The 23148-nt window shown below is 38.0% G+C and overlaps 1 long non-coding RNA gene across 1 annotated transcript in view; it reads right to left on the bottom strand.

The window, feature by feature from the left end:
• The window catches only part of LOC128782451 (uncharacterized), a 31253-nt gene that overhangs the window by 5131 nt on the left and 2974 nt on the right, over positions 1 to 23148 (bottom strand). Inside the window, exons 2-3 of the long non-coding RNA XR_008428792.1 lie at positions 10858 to 10929; positions 1228 to 1328 (exon numbers count right to left, since the gene is read on the bottom strand). This is a non-coding gene — a long non-coding RNA (uncharacterized LOC128782451). The remainder of the gene's footprint in view (positions 1 to 1227; positions 1329 to 10857; positions 10930 to 23148) is intronic.

The following is a 23148-nucleotide window of genomic DNA, read 5'->3' as shown; positions in this document are numbered from 1 at the left end:
CAAAGCCCTGTCCAGTCCGGCCCTGCACTCTTGCAGTGCAGGAGAACCCACAACTTCTCTGGACAACCTATCCCAGTATCTCACCATCCCCACAGTAAAAAATTTCTTCCTAATATCTAAACCAAATCTACCTCCTTCCGCTTAAAACCATTCCCCCTTCTCCTGTCACTACATGCCCTTGTAAAAAGTTCCTGTCCAGCCTTCTTGTAGACCCCATTTAGGTACTGGAAGGTGCCATGACTTCTGCCTGGAGCCTCGTCTTCTCCAGGCTGAACAGTGCCAACTCTCTTATCATGTCTTCATAAGATATGTGGTCTAGCTCCCTTATTGTCCTCATGGCCTCCTCTGGATTCATTTCAGGAGGTCCATGTCCTTCCTGTACTAGGACCCCACAGCTGGACCCAGCATTTCAGGTGGAGTCTCACCAGAGCAGAGCAGAGCAGAGTAGAGCAGAGCAGAGCAGAGCAGAGTAGAGCAGAGCAGAGCAGAGCAAAGGGGCAGAATTCCCTACCTCCCCTGCTGGCCACGCTATTTTTGGTGCAGCCCAGGAAATGTTTGGCTTTCTGGACGGTGACACACTGCTTTTTGCAATTGCTGGACTTTCTACTCATTGCCGAGACGTGTTAAACTTCTCATCAACCAACACCCCCAAGCCCTTCTTATTTTTATTTCATTTCCATTAACTGTCTTCCTACCAATACCTGTCACACTGCAAGCTTACAAAATTCTTGCAAAGTAGAAATTAAAAATCAGAATAACAATAGTAACAACTTTAGCTTTTGAGTGCACCATTCAGCCAGGACAGTCAGACTTTACATGAGTATGGATCCCTTTAGATAGGGTTAATCTTAGGTTGGAACATTCAGAGGCTGGATTGGCACATCTGCAAATGTCTGTGTGCATGTAATAACTTTTTTTGGCAACTTCCTCCATACAAAATTGGTTTTAATCCAAATGCACAATCATATCATTACACCAAATCACTTGGCTCAGACTCTTTTACCTAGAATTTGCCTCAACTTGCATGCCATACCTACTGTGCACACGCTACATACTAGAGACAAAAGGAAAAATCTTTCACTTGTGCTGCTGTGTAATGAATATAAACAATTGTAAGTTTGTTACATGCTAGCAGATTTGAATCCCTTCTTACTAGTTTCATAGCACCTGAATTAACTTGTGGATACTATCACACAGCAGTTCATATTTCAGGGTAAACAATCTTACCATATCCAAAGGTGAATCTTTCACATGATGATCTGCCTCTATTGTCAGTCCTCACCAGTCCCTGTTGCTGAAATGTTTCTTAAATTCAGTCTTTCTGCAAGCTGCTTAACAAGAGAGAAATTATTTCAACCAGTCATCTTTACAGGTTCTTTTACCTGCCTAGTGGCATGTCTGACAGACCTGGTGGCTTTGTTCTTATATGAAATACTTTCCTCTTCTTTCTTTAATGACTTAGAGAGAATGGTTATTAATTTCTGAAAAATCTTCACACTTACCATCTATCTTTTTCATTGAATAGATTCTACTTTTTAACATATGGTAATGAACATCTATTGATTTCTAACTTTTATTTCTATAAAGTAATTTCCTTTTTCCACAGATCAGCCTATATAAGCAGGGACTTGGAAGGGACATTTTAGTTAATTTTCCTCCTTTTGTTTTTATTGTCGGTTTTTTTGTGTTTATTTTTCATCCCACTCTCATGTTACTGTTAGCTGGCTTGTACAATCTGTCTACAAGGCAGGTCCACAGCCATTTCAAATCAACAGGACTTTTTTTTATGAAGGGCTGTAAAATTTACAGTACATTCAAGTAGGATGTAATATGACTTCATATACAAACTTGTGCATGTGTTTGAGTTCAGAAAAGTAAAATTTCTCTTGCAGGTGTAGCTGGGATTAGAAAATGTAATTTTAAAAGCTTGATACTGATATCCGTGCTGTGTATTTAGCTGGTATAGGTTAGCAAGGATTAACATCTATCTTTTCTGAAGCTATGATCTGTTTCATGACACAATGAGTGACCAATATAATTATTGTACTGTGTTTGATTATTTTTTACTAATGACTTCAAACAGGTTGGGCTATCACTGTATGAGAAACTGTGCAAACACAACAAAAGATAACCCACACCACACCCTAGGAATTACTTTAGGAAACTGCATTCAAGGTCAAATATGTATCTTCCTTAAATTAATTTGAAAGGTTTCTTTATATTTTCAGTTCATATGAGCTGGAATCACTCCTTTTCAGCTCAGTCCTTCTAGACTTGCATGCCTGCACAACTAATACAAAAACATTCTGTGGCAAAAGAGAGATGTGGATGGGTTTTTGTTGTTTGTTTTCAATAGCTGCTCTGGAACAAAATATTTGCATATAAAAACTGATAGGATCTCAGAAGACTGTGGAAAGTGTAAAACCCAGTGTTCAGAAGGAGATGCAAAAATAAACTGAAAAGTCATGTATTCAATTACTCTGTTACTTGTATATTCAGCCAGAAATGTACACTCTGGTTCTATTAAAACATTCATATTCATAGATGCTTCTATAGACCTTAACCTGTTTGTAGAACCAGAATTCCTAGCTTCATTGTCAAAAGTCTTTTCATGTTGTCTGAGAAATTAATATATCAGAGTCCTTCAATTATAAGAATCCAATAGTTCCATCAGGGACTCTTGGGTTCTGCGTTCTGCTAGTGATTGTGGTCTGTTACATCTGCTATGGGAAGAAGTATGAGAATCAAAGCTACCATAGCTCTTCCTCCTTTTATTTGTTGTCAGCTTGCTGATGGAGGAACATGGAATACTGTACATAACCCTCAATTCTGCATGGGCATCCTGGTAAATCCCTCTTCTGGGGGAATGTGTCTAATTGTTTCATTTTCATATGGCGTACATTAATATTTTTGTCATTTAAGATAACTAGCACTGGTAAGGTCTACTGTTCTTCATATCTTATTAGTTTTAAGCCTAATAGTTTTGTTTGTGTTGTTGTTAATTCTTGTGTTAAACATGAATCTTCACTTCATACCTACAGCTTCTGTGTCATTCAGCATTTCAGAGGTTTCTGTTACATTTTGTATTCAGTCATTCCTCTTTTGTGGTAACAAATTCTGGTTCTCAGTCTACTCAAGATGTATTTATGTAGAAGTTCTTATCTCTGATTCTCTCTTTTATACTATTGTATCCAGCCATGTAGCTCAATATTTTCAGGCAGCTTGAAATACTTATTTTTACAGCTCTACAAACTCATCTAGTTTCTTGTATTTGGCTTACCTGAAAAAGAGATTATTCTGAAACATATAGTAGCAGGAAAAATGAAGAAGAAAAGAAGAAAATTTTGAGTCCATCTTGGAGAAATGTATTGGAAACTAGCATTCTGGCCACAATAACCCCCTGCAGTGCTACAGGCTGGGGACGGTGTGGCTGGACAGTGCCCAGGCAGAAAGGGACCTGGGCGTACTGGCTGACAGCCAGCTCAACATGAGCCAGCAGTGTGCCCTGGGGTCAAGAAGACCAATGGCATCCTGGCTTGTGTCAGGAATAGTGTAGCCAGCAGGAGCAGGGAGGTCATCCCTCCCCTGTACTTGGCACTGGTGAGGCTGCACCTTGAGTGCTTTGTCCAGTTCTGGTCCCTCACTTTGGGAAGATGCTTGAGTGTGTCCAGAGGAGAGCAACAAGGCTGGTGAGGGGCTTGGAATGCAAGCCCTGTGAGGAGCAACTGGCTGAGTGAGCTGGGGGTGTTTAGCCTGGAGAAAAGTAGACTCAGAGGTGACCTTATCACTCTCTACAACTTCTGAAAGGTGGTTGTAGTCAAGTGAGGGTCGGTCTCCTCCAGGCAGCAACTGACAGAACCAGAGGGCACAGTCTTAAGCTGTGTCAAGGGAAATATAGGTTGGATATTAGGAAAAAGTTTTTCATGGAAAGAGTGATCAAGTACTGGAATGGCCTGCTCGGGGAGGTGGTGGAGTAACCATCCCTGAATGCGTTTAAAAAAAGACTGGATGTGGCACTTCATGCCACAGTCTAGTTGAACGTGTTGGACTCAATGATCTTGAAGGTCTCTTCAACCTTGTGATTCTGTGATTCTGTCTATAAAAATAATGAATTGTAAATTTCTAAAAAACAATGAATTTAATCAGGAGTCTTCCAAACAGTAGGAAAAGGTTAGTCAGATTAGACTCAGTGGATGTTCAAATATATGCGTTGCAACAGTATTCTGTGCCAAATTGATTTTATTATCTTCAGTTTGTTCACCCACACAGCTGATATCCTCATGGTTATCCACAGCTGATACTACTGTGTGTAAAATAGCAATGTGTGTATTTGATAGTGATTAGTCTGTATCCCTTTTTATAAAGCAGACCAAATAATATTTTTATATCTGAAAAAAAATCTATTTTAAAATCCATTTATCTATAAATACCTTATGAACTTGGCATAAAGTAATTTGGTTAAAAGATGGATGATTTGTAATTATGGTATTGCATATCATTCGTATTTCTTAAATTAAAAGGGTGTACTTCAAAATGTTCATTCAGAAAGCTTAATTTTCCTCTCTAATCATATGATTGCCACATGTATGGCACTGGGTGGTCCCATCACCTCCTCACAAACATTAATATAGGTATCCTTACTATGCCTCTGTCATTTAAAATTGTCATTTTCCATGTTTTGTAAACAAAAATATTTAGGCATCTAATTGTTGCATTTCTCAAGCCGTTAAGGGTGTCAACATGCAAAAGTTAAGATGATCAGTAAGGTCACACTATGTGATTTTCCCAGCTACGAGCAGGAAAAACAAGCACCAGAGTCTGCCAGGCAGAGGAAGACACGTTTTCTTCCTTTCTAGACATTGTCTTCTACTTGAGACAAAATACATCCTATGCTTTGAGCCCTTACTTGAAAAACTTCAATCTTCAACTCACTTGCTGACTCCAAATGCAGCTGCCCTGATTTTGCAGAATTTGAATTTGAGCATGTCTTTGGAAGGGCCTTGCCTGTTCTGCTGCACCATGCATCAGATAGCCAGCTGCAGGGGTGAAAACTTTGTCTGTCAAGGGAAACAAAGATCTATCAAAGATTTAAACATGGGCTTAAGTGTGGCCAAAGACAAGCAAAAAAATGAGTGAAGCGAACTGTAAGTACTGTTTTTTTGTCACTGACTTAATGGGATTTCAGCAGGTAATTTAAGATGTATTTATTTGGAGTCAGTGGGATGCAAATCAGTGGGATCTATATATAACATGTGGGAGAATGGCAGGCTTGTCTTCCCCACTCACCATTAGCCATGATGGGACCCTCCTCTCCTGGAGGTGGCTGAACACCTGCCTGTCCATGGGAAGCAACATATAAAATTCCAGCTATTGATGGACATCTCCTCTGCATTTTTTACACACAAAACACTCATTATCCTATGCCATATGTTCTGCAAGAGTATGAATGTAGAAAGTTGCATAATCCTGCAACTGTAGAATAACAACAAGGCATCAACATCACTTTTTAATCTATTTCTCTGCAAAACAAAAATGTGTTGTTTGCCACTGTAAGACAAAATCATAGTGTGGAAAAGCATGAAAAATTAGCAATAAGTGACTGTAGACCAAGAATATGTTTATCCACTGAAATTCTTAGAGAAAGAAAACCATTGTGAATTGCATTTATTTCACTTTAATATTTGACAAGGAAAAAAATACATCCTCAACTGACTGTTGTTTTACTGTTGGTAAAAACAATGATAAACTTTACCCTGGTAAACTCTTCACAACAGTGTCTTTTTTGTCTAAAGCAGGAGTTGTGTGCTGTTTGATGGGGTGTAAAGGAGGTACATCCACCCCCTGATGCATAGCTGACATTTGGGAATAAAAAAGAGATTCCACTTTGCTATCTACTCAGGGGCAGGGAATGGGGAGGGAGTAGGGTGGAGCTCCTTTGTGCTAGGCCAGTGTATTTCTTCTCTGAGAGTCATGGAAGTTAGGGTGTCTCTTGTTTGTGATGGTCATATTCTTCCCTTTGTGTTTTCTAAAAATGTAGAGCTTGCACAGAATCTCTTAAACCTACAGTAAATGTTTCTCTACTTCCAGCATCTTAATTATACCTTTCAAAGACCAAATCCTTTCTGAAAACTCTTTATTATGTGATATTTTTGCTGTCAAGAGAAAGCTTGTTTATTGGACAAAAGGGCTTTCTCTTTTCTGTTTGTTTATGACAGGGCAATTAGACTTCACAGGAAGGTTCTCTAATAATTACACAAAGCAAAGGGAAAACCTTAATTAAATTTTAATGATGAGTACATCTGTGCTGATTAGGATAATGTGGTCATTATATCCCACCACAAGACTTGTTTATATTGTATGCTGCTAGTACTTACGAAGCTTATCTCAAAGTTTTATTTATCTGAATTTGGTAATCTCTGCTGTTATTAATAACAAACTCCACTAATACTTTCTACACCTCATCACTAATATAATACACATTCCTCAAAAAGGCACAATTGTATGAACGACAACATTTCTGCAATTCAGTTCTCATGCAAGTTTTAGGAGGTCAGTGACCTAAAGTCAGATATGAGTAAATTAAATGTCCAAAATGGTGACATGGATGTTGTCAAAAAGTTTGTTTGCTTCCTCTTGGTAAACTGCCCAGACATTTTATAAGGTGTGTGGCCTGCAGGACTTATCTCTTCTGTGACAATCATTGTAATAATTTTGAGCCTAGCAGAAATAATTGGAGCATAAGACCCTGTGTGCAGAGACATTTAGACACTTGAAGACATGACTCAGCCTGCAGAGATGTAGTACAGCAGAAATGTAGCAACAGCACATCTGGTATGCTGTGATTCCCAGTAACTAGGCAGGCACCTGAACAATGTGAATTATCCATTAAGTGGGTAAATTGAGAGATGCTGAAAGTCCAAATGCAGTCCATAGGAAAAGCTAAAAACAGTTCTGTTTGCACAAGTGTATAGTGCTGGCCTGTGCCTTTGGTATCTTCATGCTTTTCAGACATACAGAGCCAGATTTTCTGGAATAGCAACAGTAGCCTCACAAATGAGAAACGTGATGAGTCATACTAGTGAGATACTGGGCTACCTTCCTCTGATAAAGTTGAGTTTTTATACAGGAAAGAGATTGTATGTATAAAGTCAGCAAGAGCAAGAGCAAAGCAAAAACTCATTCAAAAACTGCCCGTGAGTGCACACTGGGGAGAAAAGCAGTCTCTAGCCTGATAGCAATGTGTCTGTGGCAGCAAAACCTCTGGGATATATAAGCGAATTAAAGCCAGGATTTCAATATCTGGTACAAGGGTAACATCAGAGGGTGAGGTCTGACATTAGATTTAAGCACTCAGTTATGAAGTAACAAAGTATGAAAAATGAATACACCATCCAATTTTTTCTCAAGGCTTTACCTTGGATGCTATGAGCCCAAGCACTTTATAGCTTATATCAGGCTGTGGTTTCCACACTGCTTGCTCAAGCACCAAAAGCACACGCAGTTAGAGCTTGAACATTCAGATGTAAGAGATCAATGCACATTTCTTATTTTCACACCTCTGTGGAAAGAAATGAATCCAGAAGTACACAGTAACTTTAGAGGTGGCTGTGGGTAAGAAGGTATAGAAGCATCAGTGCTGTACCAAGGGGCAGGATATCTGAGGGGCAGAGTCTTTACTTACAGTCTGCACCTATCCCTTTTGCATCAATATCAAGATAGAGCACTATCTCCTTCACCTTCTGTTTCACATTTGGAGTTCCCATCTGCACTGGCAGGTAGCTTGGGCAATATTTCCTGTGTACCCCAATGCAAATGATCACTGGCAAGCTTATTGCCATCTTAATATACAAGATGAGTTATGACACAAGTTATGGCATCATTCAGCATCCACATTCCTTGTTCTGCCATGTCATCAACTGGCTCCACTTTCTCTGAAATTACTTTGCAATGGATCTCCTGCAGAATGCTGCTTGCTGAGGTACATACAAGTTGTGGCCCGCATGGGGAGAAGCTGTACAATTTTATACCAATGCAAATGTATTACAAAATGCATCAGAGATTTATTTGGCTCATGAACTTTTTTTGTGCTTTAAGGTGGCTAAAGGCAAACAGCTTTGCAGTGTAAATGATTTGCCACTGTCCCTCTCAGTCCCTCATGTAGGATGTGATCCATAAAGGAAAGAAGTATGAGTTAGCAGGGACAAGAACAAAGTTTTGGATGAACAAAGAGCTCAGTCTTTGTACAATCTAGTATTTCAGATTTCAGTGACAAAGGTATGGAGGACCACTTGGGGTCTTTATTAAAGGACATCTAAAGAAATAATGAAGCGTGAAGAAGTGACATGATCAATACATTAGCTCCAGTTTGCATTTGTTATAATTCTCACCTAATTACTTGCTTGGGTCTGCCCATGGCCTTAATTTCATACTGGTATGTCGCCTTTGAACTCTGCTCTGCTAATTTTAATTGTAAACAATGGGCTGCATTTTAAATATTTCCTCCAGTTTTCCTTCTTTTCTGTCACAACTGAACCTATGCCTCCCTGATATATTATGAAAGGAAATGTTTTTTCCCTGTTGTTTTATTCTAAGTAAAAAAATCAGAAGCTCGTAATGGCCTGGGTCTATTACTGGCCCTAGAAGAATCACCACTACTTACAATAAGCAGGAAAGGTGACTCACCAAGTGTGGAACCTGTTTAACACACCTGTGAGCACACGCACACCCTATGTCCAAAATATTTCACAACACCATGACAGATAGAAATTCTCTCAACAGTACAGAAAATGCTGTAGAATTTGTGAATTTTGATTTTTTTTAACATTGCCTACTGACCTTAAAGAATAATATTGTACCAATAATGTCCTTCAGCTTAATATAAGCAAGGAACAGATCTTTCTATCCATTGGGTAACATTTACATTTATTCCCTTGTATGTCATACAGAGCCATTAATCATTCCAGCAGCCTCTCTATCTCATAGGAGATGTAGGGTAATGATAATGTTTTATGTGTGTAATTAATCCTGTAGCAGATGTGTAGTTTCCAAGACTACTGCCATTAGAGTATTGACAGGATTCAGAACAAATATTCAGGCACCAGCTTAGTAATGATTTTAATATGATAATATCCTGTTACTCATAAACACAGAGTATTCAGACCTTAAGTTTTACATAAGTGTTGTTATTTGCTAAAGCTTTCAGAGAACTAGTGAAGAGGATTTTTTATTCCTGATGCTGCTGTTTTATTCCTGATGCTGCACACAATTAACATATCAGCTGGGTATGCATAATTCCTCAATTCTCCATCACACAGTGAAAGTCACCATTTGTGAAGTGAGAGAGGTAATTTATAATGAAAATAAAGGTTATCCAGGGAAAACAAACGATACTAAACAAGTTGCATATACTTTTAGAGATTTGCTTTTAATATTTTTCTACCTTTCATTCCTACTAAAAAGATTTCCTTAGCTGGATTCTTGGCAAAGTGACAAATTCAATTACATATCATAATAAAATTGAGGGAAATAAAAAAATCCTCGATTTTTTTTTTCACAAGGCAACAATTTGCAATGCATAGAGATCTTCAGCTGAGGAAGTACAGGACTACTACTCTACATAATTTTACACTATTTCCTTGTCAAATTTCATTTTTTGTTACTATATTATTCCTCATTTTGCGAGGAGATGGGTGCACATGTGAGCCCCTCAGCTCTGAAGGCTACACTTTATATGGTTTTTCCCACTTTTTTTAAAATAGTACTTTCTAAAATGCATAGAAGTGTGAACTGGTGGCAGTTCCTCCTAATTTCAAATCACATAACATATATGTAGCTAATATGTCTCCTTATAGAGTGGAGAAATATCTTTTGTAATTAGTTTGGACCAATTTGATGCTACAGTTTGATGGAATTAATGAATGTATTAACCAACAGCCCTCAAATTGGAAGAGCTCTGTCAGACTTGCTCCTCAGAAATAGATGTGGACCAATATAAAAAAGGTTTTCCTTCACTAGATTCACAGTGTGGCTATTAAAAATTATACTATTTTTAAATGGTAAAATTCTATTCTCTCTACTTCACGGTAGTGGAAACTGCAGAGTGAGGGGCAAAGTAGGTTTTCGGGGAAGTGGAAACACTTCTCTGTGCCAGATGAACTAAAGAGATGGAGAGCATCAACAACTTCTTGTGTTCAGGATAGGACTTGGGGAAGAGGACTACTCACTGGAGAAAACTCCAAGAAGCTCTTGTGGATTGTGAACATTACCTACTCGCTACTTTTACCTGTGCACCATTGTGCAATTTTTTCAAACATAGAACTGAAAACACCCAGGCATTTTACAGGATTTGGCAGACCTGCTGTTCACATGCCACACGTGGCAAAGACTACTGGAAGGGAATTCCAGCCCCACTGTGAGCTATCTCCACGTCTGCTTTCTGCAGTGCAGCCAGATTCACTTCAAAGGTCCTGCTTCTCAGCTCCTTCTCTGCCCTGAAAAGCACTGCACACAGTACCCTGTTGCCACTGGGATGTTTTCACCTCTTGATCTGTCTTTCCATCACTAATTCACATGCAGAGAGAGGGAAAGGGTGTGTGCCTCTGTGGACAAGGGTAAGACTCAACTGCACACATAGCAGCAATCCACAAAAAAAAAAAAAAAAAATCCATGTGACCTTGGTGGCTGAATGCTTTGGGTTTGCTTAAGAAACAACACTTTGGTAGGATTTCTATTAATTTTAATTGTCCCCTCTCACTGCTCTGTGTGAGGATATTTTGACCTGTTTACTTGTAATAGTCTCTAAGCTATTTTGCAGGAGTAGAAACTGGATAGTCAATGTTATTCACAGACTCTACTCACAATGAAGGTGGTCTCAGCAGAAGGTGGTCTCTTGGTGGCCTCTCCAAAAGCAGGATATCCATCCAGGAGATGCTGCGAATATACAGCAAGTTTCATCATCTGTGTTAGATATTCTTATATACTATCTGATACTTACCTTCCTTGATCCACAGATTGGAGGAGGATTTTTCCCTTTTCCATCTTTTTTTCTGCAGAAGTAGTAACTACAGTGTGATTTCCAATATGCTGAAATACTATTACTACCACTACTACTAAAGTTCACATCACCTAAAAGTATTTTTTATGGAGCATTTAGATTAGCAAAAAGTTGTATACTTTGGAGTGTATGTATTTATTACTGCTTGATTGTCTTTTGTTTATATAAAACAAGAGTCACTCCATATTTCAGGGGTTTTTTTCCACATAGCCTGTAAGTACTCTGTGTATATTGAATTGCTGTTAACAGCATAACTTACTGTAAGGGTTTTTAATATTAAAATGATGAAAGAAAGGATAATAAACATGTTGTCAGAAATGTTTAGAAAGCCTGAATACTGTGATTAATATCTGTTAATCTGTGAGTAGATGCTTGCCAATTTGTCCCAATTAAAATGTGAAAAAAGGTTATTCATTATAAATAGCACAATTATTATGTACACTGCTCCTTTCTTTCTCCCTTTTTTTTTTTTAGGTTAGAATGAAGCTAGTTTCTTCATTAAAGAAACACTATGTAGCAAGGTTGGAGCTGATGTCACATTTTATCCTATGTAAGTAATTTTGTTTAAAACAAACAAACAATTGAAAATATGCAAAATAAAATATTTGTTCCATGTTCTATCTTTACTCATATAAAGAAATAAAAAGGATTGCAACTGGTCAAATCAAGCATCTGTCCAACAAGCAGAAGTCAGCATGAGGTGCTTCAGAGTGGGATACAGCAAATTTTAGCACCATAGACCTTATTTCTGGCAATTCATGGACTAGAGACTCTTATTGGAAATTGAATCAAGATCCTCATTTTTAATAGTTATTGAGTAATCTAATTCAGTGATTTTGTTCAAATCTCTCCTAGAATTCCCTTATGCTCAAGGCTTCCACAGTTCTCTGCAGCAATTGATAGGGCAATGTAACTTATAAGGGGTATAGAGAAAAAAAAAGTAATTTTTATTTCTCTTAAAGATATTGCCTAGGATTTTCATTAAATGCTTCCTGTTCTGGTATTACCAGAAACATAAGGAAGCATTTCCTTTTTGTATTTTCAGTGCTGTTTATTATGTTACAGATGTCTGTTCATCACATTTCTCCAGACTTGTTTCTTATCCCACAGAACCTTCAAAGTCAATTAAATTTTTGTGTTTAAAAATATCTCCATGTTCCTAAGAATCCCTGGTATCTCTTCCTGTGAAACCTCCTCAGACAAGGTGACCATATATATATTTAGGAATCAAAATTAGTGTTTTTAAATGTATTCAAAGATTTATACAGTAGCATAATGCAATTATTTGTTTTGCTCTCAGTTCTTCATATGCTATCATTCTTTTTGCCCAGTTAGTGGTTCATCATGTTCATATCTGTTTTGTTTTGGAAGTGTTGAGTTAAGCCCTGGCAGCAAGGCTAGAGCAATAGGAAAAGACTGCATGAGTGGAGTGTTCACCTTCCCAACACTTGAGAGACACCTAAGGGAACATCTGAACACCTGAGTTCCATCAACTCCTAGGAATGCTCCCCAGATAGCAGTGTCAGTAAAGCCTTTTAGAACAAATCTACAAAGGGGCTGTTAAGTCTGCAATACATGATGAATAGTGGAAGAAGCCAGGAATGAAAATAAGGCACAGAAACCAAACACCAATCTAGATCCAGGCTGTTTCAAGGCAATTCAACTTAGTAATTTGCTCCTCTTTCCCCCCTGGATTTGCAAAAAGCCGGTTTCATTGATGATTCAGCTAAGCACTTCTGTAGAATCATGTAATGCAGAATGAACCAACCAGTAGTCTTTAAGATTTTCTCCTGAGTGAAAAAATGAAAATAAACTAGTTTGTTTCTCTGCCATGGTTTTTATCTTTCTTTTCCACATCAATCATGTACTAGTTCCATAAGCTCTCTAGACAGGTTCCTGGTTCTGATGCACTTAAAAGGCAAGAAAAGGCTTTTTTTCTTTTTTTTTTTTTTTTTCTTTTGCTAACTTACTTTCCAAAACCTTTTCTAGCTTCTTTTATTTTGCCTTCAGATTTGTTTTGTCAGGGCTAAGAATATTTTCTTTTAATATATTGCTTCTATATTCTTATTATGAAGGATATCTTTTTAACTGCCTCTCTTATAACTTCAACTTTTAATTGTGAAAAAAAAATTAAATATAATTTTAAAATTATCTTTTGAGGCACTGGAATAGGTTATGCCCCATCCCTAACAGTGTGCAAGATCAGGTTGGATGAGGCTCTGAGCAACCTGGGCTAATAGGAGGTGTCCCTGCCCATGGTGGGAGGTCAGAACTCAATGAACCTTTCCAACATTCCAACGCAAAACATTCTATGATACTTTGGAGGAAGAAGAGTGTGGGTTTTTGTAATTGTAGTGCTCCTGCAAGCATGGAAATGGGGACACTGCAACCTTTCTTTTCTCTGACTTGAAACTCTATTAGCTCTACTGGTTGACTTAGTTTTAGGAGTTTTTTAGTCTTGACGTTGCTTGACCCAAAAGCATACAGTTAGCTACAGTTTAAAAATGAAAAAGAGAACCCTAGAGAGTCAGGTGAAAATAAACTTGAATTTAGTGAGGGCTCTTTGACAAATAGCCAACACAAGAAGGTAGATAAATATCACTAATTTCTGTTCATAATTTTAGCACAGAAGGAAATGTTACCGATCAAGTACAATTTCTTTCAAAACAAGACCATGCAAAGAAAATAGTAGCAGTAATAATAATAATGCAAAAATGTAATAGAATATTCGTTAGCCAGTTCAGGCTAAGAAGTACATAACATAAGTAGATCTGTTTTCCTCCAGCAGATAGGGTACACCTTTCTTTTATCCAGTTTGAGAGCATACGCTGACTACTGGGTTATTACTACTGCTGCTACTGATTGCATGACATAGTTTATTTGGAATCCATCCTCACATTTTTGCCATATACACTTGCTAGTCCTATCAATAATTTCCAACATGAAAGAAACATTGTCTAACTCCTGCCCAGCTGCACAGATTTTCATGTTACTAATTTGAATTATTTACAGTGTATGAGCTTACCCTAAGAACCATGCAATGCAGTATATTGTTTCCCTCTTGGCAGTGTTTATAGCTGTAAGAGAGAAGCTACTGTAATTTTTGAAAATTGACATAGTATCTGTTTATGATGTCTTGTTAGCACATGCTGAACCCACTTACACTATCACCTGCTTTTAAACTAGATACCATGAGCTGTGGAGAATTGTTGGCTGTTGTAGCATGTGAAGATGTAATTCAGCCTCATGCATCTCCTCTTCCAGGAGAGCTGGGCCAGAGAGAAATGCCCCAGAAATTCCATGCTGTTAAGCAGATCTCAGATTTCCTTTGTGAAAATCCCTGTCATGCACTAAACCATGCATTGAATAAACTGTGAGTAAAAATAGATTTGTTATGATTTTAAGCTTCTGGCATATCTCACCAAAATCTGTGGAGCTAAGGCAAAATGGCTCTCCAATTTTAGGGAGATCTCCTACTGCTGACCAAGTAGCAGTGGCAGAAGTAGTGTTGTCTCACAGATCGAATTTTTATCACTGCATTATCCACTGTTTCTCAGAGCAGATGCTTCTTCATTTGTGCCAAAATGCACTACATTCAAGCCAGTGACATCCATACGAAACAGTTTAACCCACAGTTAATCTACTATACTGTGTGGTCACTTCTTTCTTGTGCTTTCAAGACTGTCATAGAGAATAAAATATTAGGTAATGCTGCTTTAACAGCAACAGTAATTAAACCCTTATCACAGTGACAATCCACAAAAAACTATTTTATGGAGGGAATGGAGGAAATTACAGGGCTTTTTTTTCATTGTGAAAGCTGCTATGGGATTGATATCAGTGATACTAATTGAATTAATATGTGGAGTAGTTTTTGTATCCATATTAAAATAACTGGATATATATATATAAAAATATAGAAACTAACTATGTCTGGTTAAACTCGGACAAGGCCTAGAGGAAATACTTTTGAATTTTTTTTTTTCATCACTCATTTTACCATTTCAACAAATATCTGACATCTTTGTGTTTAGAAAATAATTTCGCATAGCAAACAAAAAAGCAGTGTATAATACAATTGCTTAAAATGAGTCATTTGGGGGTTGATCCAAAGTCCTTTGAAGTCAATGAGAAGTTGCCATTGACATCAATACCTTTTGAATCAGATCCTCTAAGGGACAGATATAATAAAAGCTAAAGACAGAGAAGAAGGTAAAGCTAAAAGGTAGATAAAAGGAGATGAAAGGGGAGAAAATTGCCACACACCCAGTTTCATACCACTTGCAGTAAATCCATTAGGATATTTAACCACCTAAGATAAATAAGTTTCTCTTTACCATGCTCTATTAAGTGATAGGGAGAATAAACACACAATATCACAGATTTTCCATCAGTGCAGGCTACTAAATCATGTCCAAAAGTAATGCTCAAAAAGTGTTGCATTTAGAGAGGCTGTCATTGATTTATGAGACAGTACAGGCTGCAGTGGAACACGTATGAGAGATTCAGTGTCTTCCCATGGCTGGGTCTTTCTTCATAACCTCTCTTCACCCAGGCAGTGCAATGCCAAAGAGCTATAACATACCATAACCCAAATGCCTTTTCAAATATTATTAGCTTTTCATGGCTAGCTCTTTCCTTCTTGAAAAAGCCTTCTTCCAAATACTATCTTTAAGTACATTTTGCTCGTTTGTTTGTTTATTTGGGTTTTTTGACAGAAATCTTTTGTCTTTCATTTGCACCCTTCTTTAGCATCCATTCTTCAGCACTGTGTTTTAAGTGTGTATTTTTCAGTTAGAACAAGCTGAAGTTTAAGCAAACATAAAATAATTTTTCCAGCTGTAGAGGGCATTTTTAAATATTAATATGCATTTATGGAAATACATGCTGATAAAAGGAATCTCACTAATATCAAGACAATCTCCATCAATGTAGTTTTGAGACACTGTTTTCTGAGCTGTATGTTTTAATAACAGCATGCACACTTCCTGTAGCTCTTGCCTGCATTTTCCTGCTGTATATACATAGTCCAGCTGGGGAGAAATAGGAATGCCTCCAGCTGAAGGCAAAGACAAATACTAGGTCTTCATGTATCTTTGAATTTATAATAAACAATCCTACACAGAGAGCAATAGTGCAGTCAAATACATGCAGATAGCTTTGAATATCTGATTCATTTACATGCTCTTAACTTTCATGTTTGTATCAACCTTGAACTTCATATTCAGCTCCTGAAAAACATTCCTATTTTACTTTCTTAAGCAATATACCTTAAATGCCTTTCTACTGAGCCCATAAATATTTAACAGTTATGTCTTTCATTAGAGTTTTCTAATAGGTCTTTCAGAATTTTCAGATTTGAGTGTAAGTAACAGAACACAACCGGCTAGTTATAGTATGCTATAATCTGAGTAATGTGAGGTCAGGTTTATTTTGAAAGCTCACAATCAAGACTTTACTTTCATGATTTATTACATCACATCTGCAAAAAGTTGGCATTAATTAGACTATGACTACTTTACACAGTGCACTGTGAACACATGTACCTGAAATAAATGAAATGACAAACGTCTTCCCCGAGCAGTGCTAAATAACAGTGAAGATTTAGAGAGTGGAAGCATTGACCTATTTAGGACTGTCTGCTGGGGGACTGGGCAGGCTTCACATCCCCATTTCCTTAGATAGAAAGAAAGAATTTGACAGTGCCATATTGAAGTATTTAATATTTCTGAAAGATTTATAGTTTTTACCTAACCCTTATTGAGGCACTCTAAACAAAGGAAAGAGGTATCATTCAATCAAGACTTTATTTTTGTGGATCAAGTTCCAGACAATCTGGCCTACAGTAACTAAAATTATCAGTAAAGTCAAGTAATGCCTATTGGTAAATTTGGCACAAGTTTGGGAGAATCACTTTTGTTTGTACACAACCACAGAACCTCCATGTTTTTAAGGAAGGTTTAATTGATTATTCAAGTGAACCCACACAGGTAAGGAGAAGTATGTATTAATGTAATTAAATATTTATGCAAATGAAAAATCTTGGGTATTTTTCCAAGGACTTAATGAACATGCTGAAAAATTTTACTCTGGTCTAAAGTAGTAAAGTAAATTTTACTACTTGCAAAAACAAGGGTGAAATCTTTTCCTTCACTATGAGTTTTAATTTAAAGGATTCTCAACTTGTATGATAAAACAGGTTAAGTGGATAAGATTTCCTTTTAAATTTCTTGCAGTTTATACCTACATACAGTTATCAAAGCTAAAATTTACAAAGTACAGTCATATTTTCTGAATCCTAAACATTCTGACAGAAATTCATACTGATAAGTATTAAAACCCATATTGAATCATTAAAAATGAATAAACTATTTTCATTGTGTTTCTAGAACAAACAAATATGTGTTTACACACCCTTATTCTCTGAAAATATACATTCTCAGCAGCATTTATAGATTATATATCAAGGATATAATCAAATGAAGGAAGAAATAAAATAGTATTTGGTCATCTTTTCTCTGTGTGACACTATCTACAAAGGCTTCAACAGATTAAAACTTGTTATTGTGCTAAAAGACCTCTTAGGTCAACATCATGAACAGGGCAATGTGCATCTCAATAAAAGGGGACTTTTGAGATGCATGTTCAGTAATTTTTGGAATATTTCAGCTTTTGTCATGTGCTGATTTTGGCTGGAATAGAATTAACTTACCTCACAGTGGCTGGTATGGGGCTGTATTTTGGATTTGTGCTGAACACAGTGTTGATAATACAGAGATGTTTTTGCTATTGCTCAGCTGGGCTTACACAGAACCAAGACCTTCTCTGCCTCACGCTGGTGAGGGAGTTGGGAATGCATGAGCGGCTGGGAGGAGACAGCTGGGACAGGTGACTCCAACTGACCAAAGGGATTTCCAGACCATGTGACATCATGCTCAGGACATAAAGCTGAGGGGAAGAAATGACATTTGTCTCCCCAAGTAAGAGTTATGCATGATGAGGCCCTGCTCTCTTGGAGATGGCTGAGCACCTGCCTGCCAATGGGAAGCAGTGAATTCATTCTTTATTTTAATTTGTTTATGTACATAATTTTGTTTTCCCTATTAAATTGTCTTTATCTCAATCCATGAATTTTCCAGCTTCTAGTCCTCTCCCCAGTCCTGCTGGTGGAGGGGTGAGTGAGCAGCTGCCTGGGGCTTGGATGCTGGTTGAGGTTTAGACCATAACATATCATTAGACAATAATGGCTTCTTTTGGTGGGGTTGGTTTGGGATTTTTGCATGCATGGCTTTGGTTTTCTGAGATCAATCAAGTATGTGATGTAACCTTACTGTGCTGGAGTAGTGCAGTCTCTTGTTTGCTCTTTTTTTTTATGCTGTGCATGATTTTCTTTATGGCAAAGAAATAATTATAAAGTTGTCATTGTCTCCCAATACCTTTCAGAAATCATAAGAGGTACACAGAGTAAATCTAAACTATTCAAAACAGCAATAGCAGCCGAAAAAAAATTATTATAAGGTTCACTCACACGACAGCTATTAGATAAGAAATGGTCTGAGTGCAAGAACTCCTCCCTGTGAATGTTTAGCGACTGCTAAGGAATTATAGTGATGCTTCTTAAAAGCTTTTCCATGATATTACATTTGAAACTAAGATATTATAGTGTCAAAATGTGAGGAAAAGACTGTTCTTCAGATGGTAAAGCTCTGTGTCCCAAGTCACCACATATTTGTCATCTCAGGATAGCAAAGTATTTCCCACAGCAGAGGCCAAGTGACAGCATGAGCTGGGAGCCCAGAGGCCATCTGGCTGCTGTGTGGAGGGCTCAGCAGTGTCTCTGGATGTCTTTGCTCATGACCCACAACCTTCTACTTGTTCTTCTGCTGGCCCACATGATGGGGAGCAAGCCCAGCCTGAAGGTACTGTGCTTCTGGAATGGGTCTCATATGCTAGCATGGCAGGGAAGGGATGCAGGGAGGTCAGATGCATTCCTGTTGGATCAGGCTGCTCAGGGCCATGACCAATTTGTTTTAACTCAGTTCCCTCCTGCTCTCACAGCATGATGAATGCTGCAGCCCACTGACCACCCTGGTGGTCCCATGGATGTCATACACTGGGGAACTGAAACAAGACAGCAAGACCACACACATTCCAGGTGTGGTCTCACAAGTGGAACCCCTCAAGTGAAACACTTACCCAGCAGCCCCAGTCCCACTTTCTCCTTCCACACTAATGGAACTGCTTATGAATCTGGGGATGAGTTCCACTGCCTACATACAGGTGCTGTTAAGAAATGTCCATTCCCAGACCTTCATGTGTATGAGATATCCATTAGCTTTGTGCATAGGTGAAGTCAGAGTTTGGGAATCCTGTGGCTTTCTGGAGTGCCAACTGGAAAACCATATCCCTGCCATCCTTGTGCAGGTAACTGAGTCTCTCCATTAGTGCTCTGTTGTAGAAAGACACTCTAGGAGATACTTAAATCCTGAATATCAGGAGATACCCTAACAACTTTCTCTGTCTCTTTTAAGGCAAAGGTGATGGCCTGAAAAACATAATTCTGTGGCACATACCTGGCTGCCCACTTGATTAAGCACGTGCTTTTATCTGTGATTTTTATCAGTCCCTCCATGCTAAACACTCCTCACCTGCACAAACTATAATCCATTCTTTATTTGTCCTCCGTGCCATCAACACTAAAATGTTATGATTTAGAGTCCTGGTTTACAGCTATGCCAAGTAGCTGTATTTAGCATAGGGTATGTGGGGGGTATATTGAGTGTTTCTTCATATATTTCTGAGGCATAAAACTTCCGGAGGAGGGAAATTTGCAGGTAGAGTAATAAAGGAGGAAAAGACATCCTGTAATTCCGCCAATTCCATTGAATTTAAAAGCAGGGTAGAAATCTAGGATAATAAAGCTCCTAGAACTTGTGTGAAAATTGGCAGCTGGGTAGAGGACAGAAATACTCCCAATGCCCGTGTAGAAGAAGGGGAAGAGTGGCCATACTCAGCTACCTGACTCAGCTGCCTGACAGCAGCTGCCTGCCCAGCAGCGCACAAGCTGCTCCAGAGCAGACTTGCTCCCCTTGCAATGGGGTCAGCAGAAGGGTAGAGAGGCAGCACGGACTGTGTGGATGGCACTGTGCAGGATAAAGCATGCTGGTCTGTAGAAAAACGGGTTTCATCAGCTCTCCTATTCAGCAAAAACTATTTTTTGTGAATAGTGGTAGCAAATCACCACTAAGCTCATGGAACTAGCAATAATCTGGTATTTGATTATTCTATTTGTTTAAACACCTTCTCCTTCTCTTCTTTGCCTGCCAGTTTAGACTGATGTGTTTAGGGGCAGAGCTTGTCAGGCTGCAGGATCTTCACAATTATTAAGAACATTTTCCTTGACAACTGTTCTTAATAATCATGAAAGTCCCATGTCATGACTCAAAATATATATACTGTTCAATAGAGTTAACTGATTTGGAGCCCAAAATAACCCAGATGAGTAGGTGAACTGATCTGAAGCTGTCAAAACTGGCTCAGCACCACAGATGTGTCAAACAACAAACTGAATAAGCCATGTCAGGAGAAACCAATAAGATATTAACAACATAGGGGCTGACAGCAGGTGTTGGACCTCACAATTACCTACCTACAAATAAAATCTATGTAATGCTTGGAGCTACAATAAGATAAAACAATTTAGAGATCCATCCAGTGGTTTACTTTTGGTTTGGGGTTTTGTGGCAGAGAGGACATAGCTCACACCAAGCTCTGGAAAAAGCTGGAGAAGTTCTTTGTTTGGTTATGCAGACCTGCACCAAATGCCAAAGCTCATTTTCCAAGTAATCTCTAGACTGTTTTCATCTGGTTCTTCTAAAATTCAAGCATAATTTCCTCCTGAGCACTTCGAGAGCATTTCTCCCTTTCCTTGCTCCCTGACCTGGCTTTGGAAAAATCTTCCCATGGCACACACAATGGAGATATCACACCATGCTTGTTTGGCTTGCTGACAACACTGAAACAGACACTCTTGTTTTACTGATCAATGGTACTCTCCTCCAAGCAAGCTGTATTGCACTGTGGTCTGGTCTCTGCCATAAAAATGCACACATGATGTGCACACACATACATTCATTTATATTCCCAGCACAGCAGATGGAATAATTCTGCACCATGTATATTTTTGTGCTGTTAAGGTGCGCTGTTGCTTTGCAAGCAAAACAGTAGATCTTTCATTTGCCAGTGACATTGCACAAAGTGCTTATAATTCAGTGTTAGCTTATCAGCCGTCCAATCTCCCACTCCAGGGAATGTGTCAACCATCAAATGGAGTGGAGGAGGTGTGCTGAATCTTAATGGCTTCTATTTCATCAGACTCACTTTCTTAAGGGCATTTAATCAATGAGGACAAGTAGTAGGCAGATTTTTAAATAAATGTGTCACTTTAGGTTAATCCACAGTTGAATGTATTTGTTTATGTGATTCCCCAAATATGTTCCTCTGCTGCTCAGCTGAATTGATAATCGGTAAATCAAAACATGTTACAAGTAGTTTTAAACAAGCCCTTGAGCAATGACTTCATTTGACCTACTGGTATCTAAACCATTCAGAAGTTTCAGATCCAAGGGTGTTCAATGTCAGTTTTGCGTTCAGCACAGTTACAAATAAGCTTGTGGTTCAGTGAATCCAAATTGGATTTTTGTCATTGCAGGCTTATAGGAATATTTTTGTATAGGGTTTTTCTTTTTTAATATGGCAGGTTTTTTCTCTTTCTATTTCTTTTGTTTTTTCTTTTCCTTTTGTAAAGCAGTCTTTGGGGAAAAAGGAGATCACAACATTTGCAATATTTAAGCATTGCCTCATTATTACTTATCAGTCTTGTACAGCAGTTAATGCAACTGTACAATAGGATAGAATAGATAATTTTTAGAAGCATGTTTACTTTTTTTTTAAAAGTAGTGAAAATAGAAAACCCAATAAAATTGATCAGATGGGTATGTAGATAAATTTATTTGTACTCATGCAGGTGATAAGCAGCTACCCATGAATTCTGACTTATGATGTTAACTCCCTGCTAATTAAAGCACTGAAACCATTTATCCTTCTCACTTGCATATGAGACAAAGATTAGCAAAAAATTCATGGAGAAAAAAAAGAATCATGCATTAGCGTACATTAATAATGTTTAGTCTATTGTAAAACAGATCTAAAATACAATTATACCAATATATATCTGAGAGATGTAAACTGGCAAACTAGTGGGAAAAAAAGCTAGCCCATCTGTACTTCAGACTTTCAGTGATGCGAAACATTGGCAAGGCTGCTTTGATTTACACTGATATGAACAAGATTATAATCAAGCCTAACAGCTAGACTGTATGCTATTTCTGCTACTCAGCTGTGATAACATTTAAGGCTTGAATGTGTAGTCAAAATCCCCTTGGAGACCAATGCAAACTTCACCCACACATTGACCACACGGCTGTACTGTAATAGTGTAGAAATTATTCTGTGCTTTAACAGAAAACTTTTTCCTACAGACATTTATAGAGGTCTTTTTCAGAAATACTGTGTAGATCAAAGTGCCTGACATTGCAAAGGACAACTGTGATTATGAGAGGCTGCTTGTGTTATGTAATATAAATCATTTGAGCATGGGCATCCAACCAGAAGAATATGACTTTCCAGTTCATATGAGGAGTAATTAGATCTGTGATATGAGGAGTAATTAGATCTGTGTGTGATTAGATCTGCACACACACTGTGTGCAGAGTAGTGAAATGAAATAAAATAAAATGCATCAAGGGATCTCACAGACAAAACAGGAATAGGGCTGAGGAGGTGTTACAGGTGCTCTCAGCAATGTTCTTATGATTTTAAGGGTGATTTTTACATGACCTTAACCTTCACAAATTCTCTGTTTCAAAATTATGCAGCACTAGCTTATAAACATATATCCATAATGAGTACTTTCATATGTGTATTTATCTACCAATTTGAATCCCAATTTCCCTTTTTTCCATTCAAGCTAAATTAAACTAATTCCTGTGCATTCTACTAGTAATATACATTTAGCTTCCTGAGGCTGCAATCTA

Source organism: Vidua chalybeata, chromosome Z (genome assembly GCF_026979565.1).
Source record: "Vidua chalybeata isolate OUT-0048 chromosome Z, bVidCha1 merged haplotype, whole genome shotgun sequence".
NCBI lineage: Eukaryota > Metazoa > Chordata > Aves > Passeriformes > Viduidae > Vidua > Vidua chalybeata.
The sequence above is the reverse complement of the archived record's forward strand: the minus strand, read 5'-3'. Positions and strand labels throughout refer to the sequence as shown.